At 37.3% G+C, this 20,705-nt stretch overlaps 1 pseudogene; it reads left to right on the top strand.

Moving 5' to 3' along the window:
- The window catches only part of LOC107677305 (epidermal growth factor receptor kinase substrate 8-like protein 1), an 18,087-nt pseudogene extending 15,893 nt beyond the window's left edge, over positions 1-2,194 (top strand).
- Positions 2,195-20,705: the final 18,511 nt, after the last annotated feature.

The raw sequence follows: 20,705 nt of genomic DNA, 5'->3' as shown, positions 1-20,705 counted from the left end.
GACTTGTGGACTGTTCAACTGCAACACCCGCTGACTGCAGTGATAGAGCTTGGAATAGCCAGGACAATGTTTAATATAACTCCGACTGGATTTGTCTGAAAGACGAAAGTCATATACACCTATGCCTTGAGGGTGAGTAAAACACAAGCTACTTTTCATTTTTGGGTGAACTAACCCTTTAAACTAAAATGAAAATCTAAATATTTAATTTGCATGTTTTTGTCATTTTTATTTTTTAAACATGTTTATATAGCTATTAACTTTCAGTTTTAGTTTACTTAGTTATTTTAGTACTTCAACTTAAACTAAATAAAAGTAAAATTCAGTTCATGATTTTTTTTAAATAATTTATATTTTTCATGGTTTTGGTTTTAGTTTTATTTAACAATAATCCAGCTGAAAATATTAAAATAATGATTATGGAATCATTCAAACTCTACCTCTAAAAGAAACGTTTTTAAATAATAATAATAAAAAAACAAACCTAAATGTGTGTGTGTGTGTGTATATATATATATATATATATATATATATATATATAATTTTTTTAACTCCCTGAATGTAAAAGTCCGTGAATAATTTTCCCAAACTTAATACTTCAAATTAATAATTAATACTTAATCAACTATCATTGATATTTTGTTAATGTTTTGAATAAAAATGTTTTATATGTCTATATAATATTTATGCATTTTTATTTACTAGTTTTAGGTTGTGTTTTTTTTTAGTTTTGATATTTCTGTAGTTCATTATTTTTTATATTTTATTTTATTTCAGTTAATGCTTATTTTATTTTAGGTATTTTTATGGTTTTGGTTTTAGTTTTAGATAACAATAATAACCCTGCTGATAATGTCAAAATGAAAGCTAATTCTAAATATTAATAAATACTATAATATCATCTGATGCTCACGGGCAGGTTTTTCTGTCTTGTGCTGATATTGATTTGCTGGTTGTGTGTCAGTGATGCAGGTGAATGACGAGCTTCTGCACCGTTTGACCAGCGGGAAGAATCTGTCTCCTCGTCTGGTGATTCCTCGTTCAGCAGAGACGTCCACCCCGCTGGACTACAGCTCGCCGCCCGCAGAGGTGGAGAACTGGCTGCGCAAGAAAGGCTTCAGTGAACCGTGAGTCTCACACAGGACACACTTTACAACAGCAATCGGTCAGCTATTAATAATAATACTCCACCTGTAACACCTCACATCACTGACAACGGGAGAAACCACATCCACATTCATTTAGTATGATTTTCTATAGTATGATTAACATGATACATTTTTTCTCTTAGTTTCAGTCCACATTTATGTGATCATAGCTTGTAGCCACTGTTTTGAGGCACATATATAATGAAGTAATAGCTGTGGTCAGTGAATGGCTGTTGTTGGTGTGTGTGCAGGACTGTACAGTGTCTGCGGGTTCTGAATGGAGCTCAGCTGTTCTCTCTGAATAAAGAAGAGCTGCGCGCTGTTATTCCTGAAGAGGGCGCTAGAGTCTACAGTCAGCTGACCGTGCAGAGAGCCCAGATAGAGGTACATCACACACAGAAATTGCTAAGCTATCATATTTCATATTTTAAAACATTGACAAATGATCAGAAAGTTTCTCACTTTAATATTTGAAAATAGCTGCCACTATACAGTATAAACTGCACAGCCTGAAACACTGGATCACTCTGCAAAGCAATGCAATAACAACCTGTTTAAAATGCTTTAACATTGCAGCATAAGATGTGTTAGTCTCATGGTCGTTTTCATTCAACATGCATGGAAACCCAGATTAATATCCTAACTTAATATGCAGCAATCAACCTATCAAGCAATTTCATCTTGACAGCCATGCATTTCCCACACATACAGCTGCTAACCGTCTGTCTCTCTGTCTCTCAGGACGCTCGCAGAGCCACAGAGCTGGAGACGGTGATGGAGAAGCAGAAGATGAAGGTGGATTTGAAACTGGAGAGTGGGACTTTATGAAGATCTATTGAATGTGCACACAGATGCACGCTCATACATACGCACAAGATCATTTACGTTATTGTAACCTGCTTTAAGGATTGTTTTGTTTTCCTGTTTAGCTTTACAGCATGAAATGAAAATGTAAATCTGCACAATGATGTACAAACCTCTAAATTCTCTGTGTAACATGGGCTAATATATTCTCAATAAATACATTTAATGCACAACCGTGAAAATAGCAAATCCTCTGTCTCCTCAAGAGGGCGTCAGACACCAACTAACTAACTAACCGCTCCAAAAACTCACTAAAGTATAGCAGATTAATAACTCTTCTAGGATTTGAACCTGGAACCGTTAAGTTACCAGCCAGGTCTTTATCCAGTGCGAAAAATATACTAAAAGAAACGTTGAGGACTCAAAATACTAAAGGTCCATCAATCTCAACATGCACTTTGACAAAAACAGCAATAGTAATAGTGTTACTTAACTAAGTAATGACATTAATATAAGTCACAAAGCCTAACCAGTTTATATGGGTCCAACTGAATAATTAAACTTTTGGTTTTAGTTTTGTTGTTTTGGGACTTCAATCCAAAATCTTTGCCAAAGCAAATGCAAGTATATTGCTCTATTGCTTGGTCAGCTAAACTACAAATTTACTTTCATAGTTCCAACATAACCCAAAAACAATTTAAGACAGAAAATACTGGCTCACTAATATAACAAAAGTCTTTACATACGCTCAGATAAACTAATATCTGCTGCTGTCAATGGCGGGGTGACTAAAATGATGTAAAATAACAATTAACGGAGATAAAATATGAAAACTTATTTTATTTCAGCTAGAACATTTCTAATTGTCATGCAACTTAACTTGATGTACAGTATATACACTAAAAGGTAACTTACTCTTTTATAAGTATATCTTGCCTAGTTCCTAGATTTGATATGCTCTGTGTGTGTGTGTGTGTGTGTGTGTGTGTGTGTGTGTGTTAATTTGGCTGTGAGCAGCAGCAGCTCAGGTGTCAGGTGTGTGAGGTGAGGAATGTGTGTTTATATGTTTGATTAAACCAGCTGTGTGTGTTTGTGTGCGAGATTCATCAGCTAATTAAACCCATATTATGATTTCACACGCACTGAACCTGTACAAACATGAGTTTGATGCTTTAGGCCCGAAACTCTCTACTGTATGTACGTGAAAGAGAGCTGTCCGTTAGTATTCGCTCATCTCAATGGCAGTGGCGATGAAGCGAAACCTAAATCTAACCAGCCTAACCTTGACTTGGATTTTACATCGTTGCTTTCTGAATAGATTCGTAATGCAATGCAGTCAGCTAGCTAACCCGAATGTAAACATAAAATCTTAAATGTTGCTCCGTCATGACAGTCGTTAAAGCTGGCTGCACACTAGACGATTTTCCAATCTTAACCGATTTTAAAACCATGGGAGACCACAGACATGAAGACAGTTCAACCGATTTTTATCCTCTGAACACGCACACTAGACGATTCGACCAGACCGCGAGACCACACACTTGTCGATTGTAGGAACGATTTCACAGTGACACATGATCTGAGAGACTCATGATATTTACGATTTGAGTTCGACGACGCTCCGTCTCGATCGGGAGCAGTTAAATAATCGTAATGACAGCACACAATAGAGAATTTTTTGGACAAAAAATCGCTTGCAACAAGCCGTGAATCGGGCCACAGCCCCCGATCGTACAGGGGTGTAAATCGGGCTTAAAATCGGCCTTAAAATCCTCTAGTGTGTGGCCAGCCTTATGCCGGTTCAGACTACACGATTTTAGCCGATTCCACGTCTGCGATGCTTCACGACATCACGACAGAAAGACTAGCATGTTTGATTTTTTTCCCGTCGTCCACGACGAGTTCCGTCACACTGGTGACGTTGACCAATAGCAGCACAGAAGCTCTTTCATACACAGTTTTCAAACATGGCGAAATGGTGCTGCTAGGTGGAATTATGAGATGGAGGAAAGGTTCGGGGAGCTGTGGCAACAGTACTCCTGCCTGTATGATGTGTCATCGAGGGACTACCACGACAGAACAAAGAAAGAACAATGCTGGCGAACGACAGCGGAAGCGCTTCAGCAATGTTTACACTCTTGTTTTCGGAAGTCAGTCGCTAGTTCCGCCTTCTCGATGACATCACGTGCGTCGTTAAAGACGGCACGCGATGAATGGTCGGGAAGCAACGTGTAGTCTGACATGTTTCTTGTCCACGACAGGACAAGATTTTAGGAGTCAAAATCGTGTAATCTGACACAGTGACTATCGTGACCGACAAAAATATTGTGTAGTCTGAACCTGGCATTAGCTGAAAAAGAAAAATGATGGAAAGCGATTTACACTCTAGCGCCCCTTGAGGCAAAGCTTTTCTAAGTTTTTCATTTTTTTTAAGTGAACTGGAGTTAAATATTAGTTCGATAAGATTTATGAAAAATAAGAACGCCACTAAGTTATTGAGATTATTGGAAATTCTTTATTTCCAATTTATTTTGTTTGTTTAGATTTTTTCAATTATTTGATGCATGGAAATATGTGTATGTACATGTCATATTATTGTGTACACGTATGCACTTGAATCTTAACATTGAAAATTGCATATTTAGTTTGTAATACAAGTTTCTATCTTGTTTTGGCTCATTTGTTGCATAGTGATACATTTTGGAATAAAAAACTGAGAATGCAACATTGCATTGTTATGAATTGCGTTCAGACACATTTCAGAACACGAAGCACAAAATCAAGTTTGCGTAGCTAGAAGCGTTTTCTTAATGTTCTTGCATAAACGTTTGTTTATTCGTTTGAAATGTATTTATTCTTTTTATATTTATTTACATTTTTTCAATTATTTGATGCATGGATATATTTATATAATGATTTTGTTAATCAGTCTTAACAATGAAAATTGTATAAAACAAGTTTCTATCTTGTTTTGCCTCATTTTTTGTATATTGATACATTTTGGAATAAAAAACATTATTGTTGTCATGGATTGCACTCAGACACATTTAAGAACATGATGCATGAAATCAAGTTTGCGTAGCTAGAGAAACATCCAGGCCTTCGCATAAAGTTTCTCCTCATATCCTGAATTTGAGACGCTCGCTGCACCTGTTCAAGATTTGTACTGAAATGCTCTAGAATGTGTGTGTGCGTGTCAATATCCAGACTGGATATTTCACATGAGAGCAGGAAGATGACCTCTGACCTTTGATCTCTCTGGAGTTCGTGTTTCTGTTGAGTCCCTCAGGTTCTCACGGCCCTTGCAGGTGAACATAATTTCAAACACATTCCAGGATCCTGCACCTGCAGCCACGCAGCGCGTGTGTGTGTGTGTGCGCGTGTCACTCAGCAGGCCGTGATAACGACACAAAGCCTCTTTGGATCCGACCGCTCGCTCCAACGCCAGTCACAGAGAAGATGATGAAAATTCCGTCACAACATCTTCTCTTTTCAGCCTCTCTTCCGACACTAAGAAAAACGAAGACGGAATAATTAGAAAAATTCAAGCGGGATAACGTATGGGATTTTGGACAGCCATCTGACACGCTCCAGAAATGTTAATTCTAGCAGAACATCACAAACATTCCACTGGAACATCAGAAACATTCCAATGGAATATCGGGAACATTTTACTGGAAATACACTGTCTTCACCTCAAAATGTTCCACCAAAACATCAAACATCATTGGAAAACTGCTTGTATTCCATATGAGTATGTAAAGCAAAACCTAGCACTCTAAATAAGACACACTATATGGTTTGTTTACTTTGTTAATGCTAATGTTTTTATATAAAGCAAATGATTATTCCTACAGACCAGCCCAAACCTTTAAAGAAAATGCTTTGCATTTTTGTATGCAAACAATGAATAAATAAATACAATTTCTAATCATCATAATGATAAATAATAAAAAAAATACATGAAACTGAACTGAACTGAAAGTGGAAAAAAATTATATTTCATAGAAGAATTGCCTCTTAAAAAGTAAAGCAAAACTCTTTTACACACATTTATTTATCTATATAAATGAGGACATGACAAAGTTTTTATATAAGGTTAGTTGTTATTACAGACCAGCCCAAACCTTCAAAGAAAATGTTTTGCATTCATACATGAAAACAACAAATGAATATAAATCAATCAATCAATCATAATAAAAAATAATAATAATTAATTATTCCTACAGGCTAACTCAAACTTTGTTTGCCTTTTTATAAATATATTTTTATTATATTTTATATATATGTATATATTATATAATATCTTTATTATATATAATTAAAAGATTACTTTAACTGCAAATTGAAAAACAACTACACTGAAAAAAATTTGGAATAGAACCAATTTTTAATTGCTAGTAAATTACACAATTAATTACAAAGTAATGGCAAGTAATGCATTGAAGATTGAAATTACAAAAAATAATACATAATTACAAATAATTACTTTATGACAATCTTTCAATTAAGAATGCACATGGGTGTTCCCTGAAGAGCTCCAGTTAACTTTTGGAGGCAGCTTGCTCCCCTAACTATAGATAAGCAACTCCTTACACACACACTGGGTGGTCTGGACAATGAAGACAGTGTGTGTGCGGATGCATCTTTGATCACTGTGTGTGTGTGTGTGTGTGTGTGTGTGTTTTAGGATCATCATCAATGAACTAACATGCTGCTTAATTTAAATTAGGCAAGAATTAAACTCAGACTCCACCTAACAAGACCACTGGGAATACAGGAGGAATGTGTGTGTGTGTGTGTGTGTGTGTCTGGCAGACTTGCCTCTTTTCTTGGCAAAGGAAATGAGGAGCTAAAAATTGATTTCATGCTGCAGAAAGAGCGCTGAAGAGAATGCTGAGAGCGGGAGAGCCACCTGACCGCGTGATGGATGGTGTGTATGTAGACAATGCCTCACACATACGCGCTCAGGGTTTGAACGAGCTGTCTGCCGCTCTTAAAGCCTTTTGTTGCGCTTCTTCTGTCTGTCCTTCATATTGTCCAGATTGTTTTCCCATAGCACCGTGGAAGCTCCGCCTTCTGGGCTCCATGGAGACGCGGCTTTGCATCCCCAGAAGACTGAACGCGCGGAGCTTTGTGAGCGCATGAGAACGCGACAGTAAACTATACTGAACGCGCACTGGTCAGGTGTGGATGCACAGCAAAATAATCCACAAAAATCCTCAAATGTACTTCTTAATACACGTTCTTGAAGTAATTGTGAATAATTCATCAGTGCATGGTATTCTAAAGAAAAAAGGCCAAGTTTGTCTTCATAATCGAACTGCATTAAAACTAGTTTAAAAGCATGCCGTTTGAAGGCCATGATGACAAACAACAGATAGATATAATGATGCTTGGGTGTTGCTATGTGATTGCTAGGGTGTTCTGGATGGTTGCTAGGCTCTTGCTTTGAGATTCTGGGTGGTTGCTACTAGGATGTTGCTGTGCCATTACTAAGGTATTCAGGGTGGTTGCTAGGGTGTTGCTGCTATGCAGTTGATAGGGTTTTCTGCTAGGCAGTTGTTAATGGTGTTGCTATGTGGTCACTGGGATGTTCTGGATGGGTGCTAGGAAGTAGCCAAGGTATTTTGGGTGGTTGCTAGGCAGTTCCTAGGGTGTTTTGGGTGGTTGCTAGGGTATTCTGGAAGGTTGCTATGCAGTTGCTAAAGCAGTTGTGGTTGTGGGAGTGTTGGTATGAGGTTGCTAGGGTATACTGGTTGCTATGCAGTTGATAGTTTGTTCTAGTTGTTGTCTAGGTGGTTGTGGTTGCTATGCCGTTACTAAGGTATTCTGGGTGGTTGCTAATGTGGTCATTGGGGTGTTGTGGGTGGTTCATAGTCAGTTGATTTAGCTATTTGTTCCTATGTGGTTACTAGGGTATTCTTAGTGGTTGCTATGCAGTTGATAGTTTGTTCTGGGTGTTTGCTAGAAGGTTGTTATGTTGTTGCTATGCAGTGGCTAAGGTGTTCGGAATGGTTGCTAGGAGGTTGTTAGGGTGTTCTGGATGGTTGCTAGGCAGTTTCTAGAGCAGTTCCGGACCAGTTGCTAGAGTGTTGCTATGTGGTTGGTAGGGTATTCTGGGTGGTTGCAAGAAGATTGCTAGTGTGTTGCTATGAAGTTGCTTATGGTGCTTCTATGTGGTCTCTAGGGTGTTCTGGGTGGTTTCTAGGCAGTTGGTTTCGCTAGAGTGTTAATATGTGGTTGCTAAGGTATTCTGGGTGGTTGCTAGGCAGTTGGTTTCGCTAGAGTGTTAATATGTGGTTGCTAAGGTATTCTGGGTGGTTGCTAGGAGGTTGTTAGTGTGTTCTGTGTGGTTGCTAGGCAGTTGCTATAGCAGGTCTGGTTGCTAGGGTCTTGCTATGCAGTTGCCAAGGTGCTCCGAGGTTGTCAGGGTGCTCTGGGTCATTGCTAAAGCAGCTGAGGTTACTACAGCATTGCTATGCGTTTACCAGGGTATTCTGAGTGGTTGCTATGCAGTTGTTAGTGTGTTCTGGATGGTTTCTGAGACATTGCAGATGGATGGAATAAAACATGAAATACATAAAAACAGAGTAAAGTTGAACTCTAATCAGAGTCTCTTCAGCTTTGTTTTGAATGTTGGCTCTCGTATGTTCATTCTTTTTGGCAGAATGAAAAACTCTCCATTGGGTTGGAAGGAAGCTTAAGTTCTTCTGCAGATGCTCAGTTGGACTGAATTCTGTGCTGGGACATTAATCTTTTGGTTTCAAGTCACTCACGTCAGTTTTATGGCATGTTATGGATCACTGTCATGCTGAAAGATCATCTCAGTTCCATGGACGGCATGCTACAGCGCCACTCATATTTCCTTCTGTCTTTATGAGTTTTCCAGCACTTGCCACACTAAAGCATATTACCAGCACCAGGCCTGATTGTACAGATGATGCTTTTCCTGCTGCTGTTGGCGTACGCCAAACATTATGCTAAACATCCAAAACCAAATCTGGTCTTATCGGAGCACAGAATCTTCCTCTGAACTGTCCAGAGAGTGTTTCGCATGCATTTGGTCCAAACACCAGCTGAGATGTGATACGAGTCTGTTTGAACAAATTCCTTGAAACGTGCCAAGCAAATTGAAAAAAGAAGAAATGGAAGGTTCTGGAATTGCCTAGTCAAATCCCAGACGCTGTGGGGGAACTGAGGCAGGCAGAACACGCAAGGAAACCTCCAACATAACACAGCACTTCAAAGTCACACACAACACACAGCGCATCTCTGAGAAACACACACACCGTATAAAAGACTTGTTTTAATTTAAAGCACCTGTGAGCTGTTTAATCACTCACTGCAAAACTCTCTTTTTTACCATAGTGAACCATGTACATTATAGTTTATTTTTAAGGAATACTCCAGGTTAAATAGAACATAAACTCTAGATAATGTTGACCTGTCCATCTGTTTACAAAAACAAATGAAATGAATAAACAATAAAACACTTGCAATAGAAATCTATAGAGCAAATTAACTAGAAGGTTTAAAATCAGGATTAATATAGAACCCCAAACATGCAGAAAATAAATAAATAAATAAATGACATTTATTAAATGTAGTAGTTTTTTGAGGATTTTTATGGAGAGTTAGGCCCGATTTTTTTTTTTTACTTACTTTTGTAATATAAAGTTGTCTAAATCATCTTTTATAGGTGTAATGACTTCTGGAAATGTGTCACTGATGCAATATTTAGTTTCCTCCAAGTGATTTAAAAGATTTTTCAATAAAGAGCTTGAAGATTAACCACATTATAAACTGTGTGAAAGTAGAATATGAAGCAAGCATGAATATATAAAACAGACAGACTGTGTATTTAATATTAAATACAATAGTGCTCTGCTGAGGCACCAATGCACGTATCGAATCCGCAGCGCAATTTCAACTGAAGCTCCATATTGAGACTTGTAATGTTTCAGAAAATCACGTGACTGATAACGAACGAAGCAGTTGATGAAATATGCTTTATACTATGGCTGTTGTAACTTTGATGTCGATACTCAGAGGCTTTGAATCTTTTCCTGTTACAATAACGGAAAGACTCAACGCTTCATACGGCTTAATTTCCCCTCTCTGTCATTTTGCTAAAATTTATTTTAACATTTAGAAATTGTTACCACAGATGACTGCGCAAAAATACACCCATCTGAAGTGTGTCATTTCTGTAGCATAATGTAAGCAAACGGAGAAATAGCAATTGTAGTTGCACACTCGTCCTCATCTGCCATTGGTCAGAAAACACATAGTCCCGCCCCCAAATCACGCCATTGGTTGAGCCAGAGTTGCTGACTGTTTGAGGATGTTCAAAACAAATGGCGAGGAGACTGGTTAGTATGGTCCTGTTTCTCCTTTCTCGTAGATGTTAAAACTATACCTATATTATGTTGGGAAAAATAATATTTTCCAGTGAAAAGGCCATTCAAAAGAAGCTGTGTAATATTCTGACAAAATATTCACAGTATATCAGCATATAAATGGCTTAATTGCAGTCCTCCCGGGGTCGTCACATGTGGTTGCCGCAAGCCCACCGGCCGCTCCTCCGTCGAATCCACCGGCCGCGCCGTTCTCCAATCACAAATGCATTTCTCCAATCACAAATGCAGACAAGGTTTTATGTTTACGGGGCGTGATGCAATGCAACGTGTAAAAAAACAGTATAAATCATTATAATCCGTAATTATGTCCCCACTGGATGCAACAAATGCCTCGTTTATAATGGGTTTTAACGTTTTTGTCTCGTCGCTCCGGCCTGACAGGGCATCATCACAGTATGGTAGGGGCGTAACATTTCCGTCACACGTTGAGGTATTCGGCCAATCACAACGCTCTGGATAGCTGGCCAATCAGAGCACACCTGGCTTTTCAGACCGATGAGCTTTGTAAAAATCGACGGGTTTCAGAAAGGCGGGGCATAGAGGAGAAACAATAATGTACAGTATGTGGAAAATAATGTTTTTTGAACCTTAAACCGCATAAACACATTTCATTACACCAAATACACAAAATAATGTTCTTTTTAGCAGCATCATATGACCCCTTTAAACTGGGATGCAAAAAAAATGGCCTCAAATTCTCAAGTTTAAAATTTTTTTCTGTAATTTGACCAATTTTTTAGACTTTTTTTGTATTAAAACAACAAAAATCAAACATTTTAGCTCCTTTGTTTCTTTTGTTTGATCAAAAAAATTCTTCAATAAAGAGCTCAAAGATCAATCACAACATTATAAACTGGGATTTAAATCAAAAATTTATATGAAAGTAGAATAGGAATCAAGTATGAATATTCGTTGCTTTTGTCTGATCTAAAGCCATAACGAACATGAAAACGTTAAGTAAAATAGCTCCACTTGTGATAGCGTTCAAACTACACGTGCGAGACATGGTTTCAAGGGTCCTCGCATCTCTTTCACTAAATGTGTTGAGGTGATTAGCGCAAACGCTGTGTCTCTCTTCACCAGCTAATGAGATACGCAAACTTGGGAATTGCTCTTAGGATGGAGAGAGACTAAATTTCTAATTGTAGAAGCTCTGTGTTGGTGTGTGTATGTGCTTTGGTAATCCTCAAGACGTGCTTTAATTGATTCGTGTTGAAATAAAGGATGAAGTTTCCACTTTAAACCCGGTAACTTGAGAGAGAGAGAGAGAGAGAGAGAGAGAGAGAGTAAGAGAGAGAGAGCGTAAGAGAAAGCGAGAGATTGGGTTAGTATGTGTGGAGGTTCTTGTACCACAAACCAAAATCTGTCTGTGTGTAATGACAGAGGTTAAAGAAGAGACAATCGTGTTAAAGAAATAGTTCTTCCAAAAATGAAAATTTGCTGTTAATTTACTCACCCTCAGGCCAGGGCATCCAAGATGTAGCTGACTGTTTTTCTTCAGTAAACAGTAAAGAAGATTTTTAGCTGAATCTGTAGTCCTTGGGGATTCTTAAAATGCAAATCAGTGGCTACCGGCACTCGAGAGTCAAAAAAGCATATCAGGCAACACAAAAGTAATACCCATGGCTTCTGACGATATATTGAGGTCTTATGAAGCGAAATAATCAGTCTGTGTAAGAAACTGAACATTATTTACAACATTATTAGCCTACCTGTAATCCAGAGCCTCAGGCATATGGTCCAGAGTGATGTCCGATTCGCGAACAAATCATTCTTTTGAACAGATTCTTTTTAGAGAACCGGATAAACCAGTTCACCAAATCGGACTGAATCATCTGAAACAGTTTATGGTTTGAGCAGCACAGATCTACAAGTTACTCAATTAAAACTCAATTTTGGACACCTGACAGTCACTCCGACTCGATATGATCCTATAATGAATTAACTCATTCTGCGCTCCAGTTCCTCCAACAGTCACTGAACTGAGGAAACAGTTCCTACTCGGACTGAAGACCGATGAGCCGCTGATAAGTGCATATGTGAACCATTTCTCATTGTTTTTGCAAAAAAGGTAAGTTATAAAAATTAGTTTATTCACTTTATATGCTTTAGACATGTAAAACATCCATATTTCACATGATTATTGGGTGCTTTAATAATTTAATTATGTATACGTTACGTCATTGCGTGATTGCGTCAACGAATCAGTTGTTTGAACCAGTTCATTGGAATGAACTGGCTGAAAGAATCAGTTCGCAGAAAGAAATCGGATTTCCCCATTTGCCTGAGGCTCTGGATTACAGGTAATAATGTTGTAAATAATGTTCAGTTTCTTGCACAGACCGATCGTTTCGCTTCATAAGATCTCAATATATCGCCAGGAGCCACAGGGATTAATTTTGTCTTGTCTGTATGTGCTTTTTTGACTCTTGAGTGCTGGTAGCCGTTGACTTGCATTTTTTTAATCACCAAGGACCACGGTAAAAATCTTCTTTACTGTTCTACTGAAGAAAAACAGTTATCTTGGATGGCCTGAGAGTGAATAAATTAACAGTACATTTTTGGGTGAACTATCCCTTTAAGATAAAAACCTTAAAGGGGTCATATGATGCGAAATAATGATCTTTAAAAAAGCATCATATGACCCCTTTAAAAGTGTAAATTTGCTCCCGTCGTCTTCATGCTACAGAGCTTTGTGTTCTTTTTCAACTCCAGCAAGCTCAGACTAATGAATTTACTGAGATGATGTTACAGCACTTTGAGGGCCTATTTCACCTTAAATGCTTGGCTTTTAGCAGACGCTTTGTATCTTAAATGACCTACAGTACGCTAATTGCAGCTTCTGTCCCTCTGGAGCAGCCTGGAGTTAAATGTCCTGCTGAAGGGTACAATGGTGACAGAGAGCGATTGTAATCTATGTTACTCTCCAGGTCCTGGGTCGCCCCTTGTGTTTGCAGCCCAGATCCTGAACTTGGCACACATATTCTGTACACTCTCCGAACGAAAGGCTCCAAGTAGATTTGCATTTCCTTAAGGAAATAACAGTGCGTGCAGGGTAGAAAAAGAACAGTGCTGAAGTTTTAGGTTTCAGGCTTTGGTTCTACGCAAATGAAATGACAGCATCAGAGCGACCTCAGGCCTGAAACATGCTCTGCACGAGATCATGAATGCAAATGTGTCAGAACACAATTCATAATCGATGCATTAGCAATGTGTAGGTCAAAAATGTACATCTGCGTACTTGCATAAGGCATGTTTCTGAACTTGCCGTTGTCATGACGACACAACATGCATCTTGTTCCTGTTGAAAAGGAAAAGACCACAATTTAGTAATAATAATAATGCAAGAAACAATACAAACCACAATCCTGTAAAAAAAAAAACAATAAAATAAATAAACAAAACAAATAAATAAATAAATATTATAAAATATATTTGTAAATATATAACAATTATAAAAATTATAGAAAAATAAATTATATAAAAATAATATACTTATAAAATATATAAATATTCTTAATGAGTATATTCCAGTTTAGATCTAAAAATCCTTTAAACAGGAAACAAGGCAAAAACAAGTGATGTTAGATGTCGAAACTACACCAATATCTGGAGAGAAATCATATTTTTCATATATGTTTTTTATAACAACTAGTACATACATAAATAAATAAATACATACATTCTCAGTGATTTAGGACCAAATTCAATTATATTAAAGATATACCAGTATACATTTCTCTAGTAAATGCTATGATTTTAGTCCAGTAAGTTTTACTGGAAAACAAGTAAAAATACTTTTAAAAAAAGAATTTTTGCAGTCCGTAGTTTATATTTCTTCTTCTCTAAAAATACATTTTAAAAGAAAAGTCTGATGAAAAAATAAGTGGAAAAAAAGACTTTAAAAAACTCAATATTGCAGTGTAGTTAAAAGAAAGCTTTGAAGCCATGGGACAACCCTCTTAAGTTCCACAAAGAAGTTTTTGTATTTCTTTAGAAAACCAAACATATTCTGGTGTTTTAAAGAACATACAAGCCAAAACATTGATATTTTTTATCTTCCAAATAAAACGTAGCATCTCAAGAACCGTACACAGCCAAAATGGTTCTTGATTGTACAACTCTGTTCTAAAACTAAAGAGATCCTTTGAAGAACATTTATTTTTAAGCATTTAGCATCCTTATGAAGCTTACAGATTCTTAACAAGCTCTTTTGAGTCCTTAATTAGTCATCAGCTGGTTGCTGAAACACACAGGAAGTGTCAGATGAGTGTCCTCTCTGCTGGTGTACAGTGTTTGTGTTGTACGAGCGCTCGGCCAATCTAAGCAGACTCATTCTCTAAGATCAACAGCAAAAACACCTGAGAAAACACAGTAATAGCACCTAAATTCTCCAAACTCCCCGTACGCTCTCGTGTATAAATATTGAGAAACGTCAGTGTAATGTATACAGCCCGACAGAAACCTGCTAGTGTTTATATACATTTGAACCTGTATATGATTAAACTGCTCGTTCTGTGTGTGCGTGTGCCAGAATTACCTTCAGCGACTCGAGTCACCGACGTGTCCCCACTGCACCTTCGACATGAAAACTTCCTAGGTTATTACAAGCCTGACCAAATAATGACTTAGATCTGTCATGAACTGATTTAAATAGATTGAAAAATCATCAAAACAATAATAAAGACAGTAGCATGAGCTGATCTTAAGTTTGAGAGTATTCAACAACGGTTCCCATTTGTTTTCTTCATCTTCGTGCAGTGTAGTTCTTTCTAATTGACTCTGAACGGAGCTTTATTTCTCTCTCACATGTGCTTTTTATTATTCTACATCTGCTTTGACCCTAAAAACCATGTCGGAAAGCTACCAAAAATCACTCACTCTGGTTTTAGAGAGCATGCACAAACACACAAGCTCAAGAGTTGCTCATAGAATGTGAATCTTTTCTTTCTTGTGGTTCTTTCGGCAGCTTTATATGATTCGCTCACAGTTCTACTGGACTTTGGACTGGTTGGTTATGAAGAACAGAAATCATCTGAAAGCAAAGCTCTTAAACACCCATATACAGTATGTGCTAAATTCAGAAAAGAATTGTGAATTTAAATTGAATTCCAGAAGTTGAATTGGAATTTACTGAATAGCAATACAACGAAATGCAACACAGCTTGAATGCAGTGTCACTTTAAATAAAAGCATCTGCCCAATGCATGAATGTAAATACAAACTAAATGCAATTTCTATAGGTAGCATTTCAAACTCTGATTTATCTAAAAGTTCAGTTCTGAATATCACACAGTTCCGTTGTTTAGGTCTTTTGACATCATTACACCATGTCCTAACCAGACACGATGCAATAATTAAATTTGTCAGTCAACACCAGACGTGACATGGCTATTAGATGTGACAAATATCAATCAAAATCACAGCCAATCAGAAAAGTGTGTGGGCGGAGCTTTTTCTACAATCGCACTGCACTCGCAACAAAGTGGGTAAGTACATAATCTAATTCATAAATATTAAACCATTTTAACATTATTAAAAATACATACCTAGTGACGGGTACAGTCTTTGTTAGGAAATACACTTGTTTATTTATATTGAGTCGACAGTTTTAATGCATGTTTGTTTAAATTTATTTTCAAGATCCGAGTTAAATAGGGTGTTTTCATGACACGTCATCAATCCGGAAGTCGGCCATATTGGTGGCACTGAATGTAAACAATGCCACTGAACCGAACGGAACTTGTGTATGGGCTTGGCGAAAAAAGTAGTTCACTAGAGCTGTTTCCATTTCAGATTTCCGCAAAACTTTTGCGATATTTTATAAATGTCGAAAAAAAAAACTATTGCGAAATGACAGTTTCCATTATATATTTTATTTATAAAATATATAATAGTGTTATGTGACTAAAACTTCATTTTTTTTGCGACAAAACTGTTTCTATTGCAGTTTTTCGAAATATTCCTTTTTTGAATTGCCTGAAAAACCACCTCATGCACGCGTACAAACTTTTTTGCGATATATGGGAGTTTTTGCGAAATTGACATGTTTCCATTGGGGTAATGGAAACGCAGCTTATGTTGGGATAAGAAATAGAAGGAAGAATTGTCGGGTCGTCAGTCCACGACAAAGGAGCCAGCTCGTACGGATCCTATTAACTTTAGTTTGTCAAAATATCACGCCGTTTTCTGCTTACTAAGTCCTTCTCTATATGATTTAGCAGCTTCCACATGTTTTTTCCGTTTAGATATCATAAATTAGTAGAACAACGTCTTAAGTTGTATATTAACTGTGCAATCCATGCTGTTGTTTACATCAGAGTATCTCCAATATGGCCGCGCATCCGGGTAACTGACCAAACCTTGACGTAATTGCATATGTTCTATATTATTCATTGTCGTTTACAATACTGCTAAGGTCACGCAAAATGATATTCAAAATCACATTAGACACATTTAACATTAAATAAAGCACATAATCAATACCTGAGAGCATCATTGTCATTGCTTTGGATGTTCTTCCAGCCATGACTTCGCGGAATAAACCGTTTCCAGAATCACCTGTCATTCGTCGTGTATCGTCGTCGCGTCTGGTTAGGACAAAAAAATAAATCCTGTATCATTATTATTAATATAAACCATCAATATATTATTAAGATACTGTTTACATTCAATTAACATGGAAAAGATACCTTTTATCTTGGTGTTGCATTGCGTCTGGTTAGGACACTGTTTTAGACGTCATTTAAAGTGATACAGAACTAATTACAGCTGAAAAATACCAGGACAAAGTCATACGTCAACTAATAATTTATTTGTATATTTGATTAATTCAGTGGTCATTGCAGTTACGGAGACCGCAAATAAAACGGGTGATGAGAAGAAGAGAAACTCTCCTTGTACATTAGAAGTAAGAATATTCCTCATGTGGTAAACACAAAGTTCATCAAACTGCACATTTACTCATGTATGTACATGTTCACACACACACACACACACACACACACACACACACACTTCACATTTAGACTAATGGAAGTGAATACACACAAATACATACTCATTCATACACAGATATGTAAAAATATACAGTTGTGTGCAAATGTCTGTGGCTAAACTAAACGTTCGGTTTAATATTCCACTTCTGCCATATTTCCGCTCATTTTCGAGCTGTTTATTTGCTGCATTTCTTCAAAGCCAATTTCGCACATGCTCAGTTGGGATGCCAATGCCAGACTGAATCACCCAAACATGAATTGTGGGAACAGTGCCCAAACTTTTGCACACAACACAAATACATTCGCACAAGCAGTCATAGACAGAGCAACCTTCTGCACGTCTGCCGATTCCTTCCAGAAACACAATTCAGTCTTTCTCTAATTGTTCATTTACTTAATTACATCAGGGTCATTAAAACCAGTAATCTGCGCCGCTCATGCAGCAGGAAAGCTTTCGTATTTTTATAGTCTCTCATCCAAACCACTTCCAGCAGTAAAACGAAAATGGAAATTGCTGTGTAAATGACATTTCCTTCGTTAATAACTTGGCATCTCTGCAACCTAGGCTATGTTCAGGGTGGCATACTAGATTCTACTCTAGTGTTTGGTACGGCAGTTTCATCCCTCGGGTTAATCGATTCTGCTTGTGTTATTCTGATTTGTCACTTTGGATAAAAAACCCACATATACAGCATTCAGTCAACTGTTTTTTTTTTTTAACAGTATGTGAAATAGAAACATTCTCACATGACCTCATTATGCAAAGGCCGTCCTGTTGTCATCTTGGTTGTTTTGCATTTTTAACAGAAAGTCATAACAAAAACTAATCTGTTGTATTAATTCCGGTGCATTTGTTACTGCAAATGGAAGGTCAAGTTGAGTGCATTGCATTGTGGGATTCATTGTTACGCAGAGCACTTGGCAGCATTCGGAATGGAATATTATCACGTTATTCATTTTGAGTGAAGTATGTGAAACAGTATTTATTATGGATGATAAACAATATGATAGTTTGCTAATAGTATTCCATTCCTTACATATCTCTAGTCCAAGTATTTGAAAAGGACTTTTGTGTGAAATCAAAAAAAATTTTTTTAGATATACTGATGTATTTGTCCCATCACTGGCACTCAGTGGACAGCACATTCTGAGGTCTGTGTGCATCATGGTGTGTGTGAGAGTTTACCATAGTGAATCTATGGACGCTTGTAAAAAGTATTAACATTTTAACACTACTTCAGTTAACTCTCCTGTTAGTTTAACATTGGCATAAAAAGACTAACTTTTGCATAAACATACAGACAATAAAACAATAAAAATCATGTTATCCTAACAATTAACATGCATTTATTCATTCATCTCTCTCTCAGAAAATGAGAATTATTTGTTGGGCGGAACCAGGCGGTGAATTTTTATTTATTTTTTTTTACCAATAAAAAGGGCCGTTTACTGCTTAATGCAGGAAAGACAGTGTAAAACAAACTTTTTGTACTGAAATACATCTAGACATGATCAGAGTGAGCATGAATATATCTCTAGTTATTCCTTCACTGTACATCGTACTGTACACCATACAATGCAGATACATTGAGGTCCGAAAGTTTAAAAGATTCAAATCTGCCATTTTTATTTAACAATAGAAAAAAAAAAAGAGTTTCAAGAGTGAAAAACCCATAAAAAGCCAAGTTGTGATGTAAAATGTAGAAGAGATATTTGAAATTTGGCACTATTTCTAGTAGTGATAGACTGATAAATGTGGCCATTATCAGCTAAATCATGCTGGAGAACGTGATCTCGGTTGTTCATGTCAGCTACTGCAGAGAGACACACCAAATATCACTAAAGTCTGAAAATGTTCAATGCAAATTAATGCATTTGTAATTCAAATGAAAAAAAGCAAGCAGTCTTAAACGTTTAAGACCCCACTGTATATGTGTGTTTGACACTTTCTCACAGTAAGAGATGCAAACAAGAAGAATACACGTCATTATTCTCGTCTTTGTCTTGTCTCTTAAAACGGTCAGACAGCAGATAAAAACCGAGACATTCAGTAGTAGTAGAAGAGAGAGAAACATTAGCACAGAGCATTAGCCCTGAAACATGCTCTACACAAGTATGCAAACACACTCAATTTCACATGTCGTTAGATTCAGAAATGCATCAGAATGCCATTCATGAAGCTAATCTCATCACTGCCACAAGGGGCGCTATAATACTTTAGCATAAACGGTCTTCTTCTACAGTCAGAGACAGAGTTCTGTTTCAGATCAACTATTGAAATGGTGAAGCAACAGTTTGAAGAGAGTCTGACAGAGGAAACACACACACACTACACAACTTTTGCCCAGATTTTTGCCCCAATTTACAGTCTGAAGGAGTTGATAACAGTTGATAATAGAAAATCAGAGACTTTGGCCAGTCCAAATTTTTAGCTTTAGACTATGAATCCATCCTTTCAAAGGAGATGAAACATATTTGATATTTTGAGGTGATTTTTAAACACATATTGCGTAAAGTTGAGTAGTGTATTCTAGTCTTAAGTTAGATAAGGTTATTTAAACTGTTGATGAACTTATTTCTAGATACCTGAACATAACAACTGGTTATAGTTCACCCAAAAATGAAAATTCGGTCATGACTTTCTTTCTTCTGTGGGACATGAAAAAAGATATTTTGAAGAATGTTGGTAACAGTTGGTAGCCAAACAGTTTCGGTTCCCATTGACTTCCATTGCAATTTTTGTCCATCCAGTGGAAATCAATGGGAACCAGAACTGTTTGGTTAGCAACATTCTTCAAAATATCTTCGTTTGTGGATCACAGAAGAAACGGTTTGGAGGGTGAGAGATTTTTGGTTTCTTGGGTGAACTATCCCTTTAAAGGGGTCATATGATGCGATTTCAATTTTTCCTTTCTCTTTGGCGTGTTACATTTATGGTGCATAAAGAAGATCTGTAAATTTGCAAAGACTAAAGTCTCAAATCCAAAGAGATTCATTCTAACACGCCCCCCACATGTCTACGTCACGATGTGGGAAGATTTGCATAATGCCGCCCAAATGTTCACGGAAAGAAAGAAGGCGTAACTTTTATTCTCGCTGTAGTATTGTTGTTGCCGCCGCCGCCATGTCGTGAAGGCGCTGTGTTTCATTGTGAAAGCGAAACTACTTTGTTTGGTCTTCCAAAAGAGGACGATATCCACTTCGTCATGCCTAGAGCTGATCCGTGCTGGTCGCTGAGGAAATACATCAACTTCACGCTGTGGATCACCGGATCGGCTTTCACCGTGTACGAAGCGGAGTCCAGCCCGGGGTCGTCACATGTGGTTGCCGCA

The sequence above is a fragment of the Sinocyclocheilus anshuiensis genome, unplaced genomic scaffold, assembly GCF_001515605.1.
Source record: "Sinocyclocheilus anshuiensis isolate Anshui unplaced genomic scaffold, SAMN03320099.WGS_v1.1 scaffold392, whole genome shotgun sequence".
NCBI classification, from domain to species: Eukaryota; Metazoa; Chordata; class Actinopteri; order Cypriniformes; family Cyprinidae; genus Sinocyclocheilus; species Sinocyclocheilus anshuiensis.
Note: the sequence above shows the minus strand (reverse complement) of the source record. Positions and strands in the feature narration are given on the sequence as shown.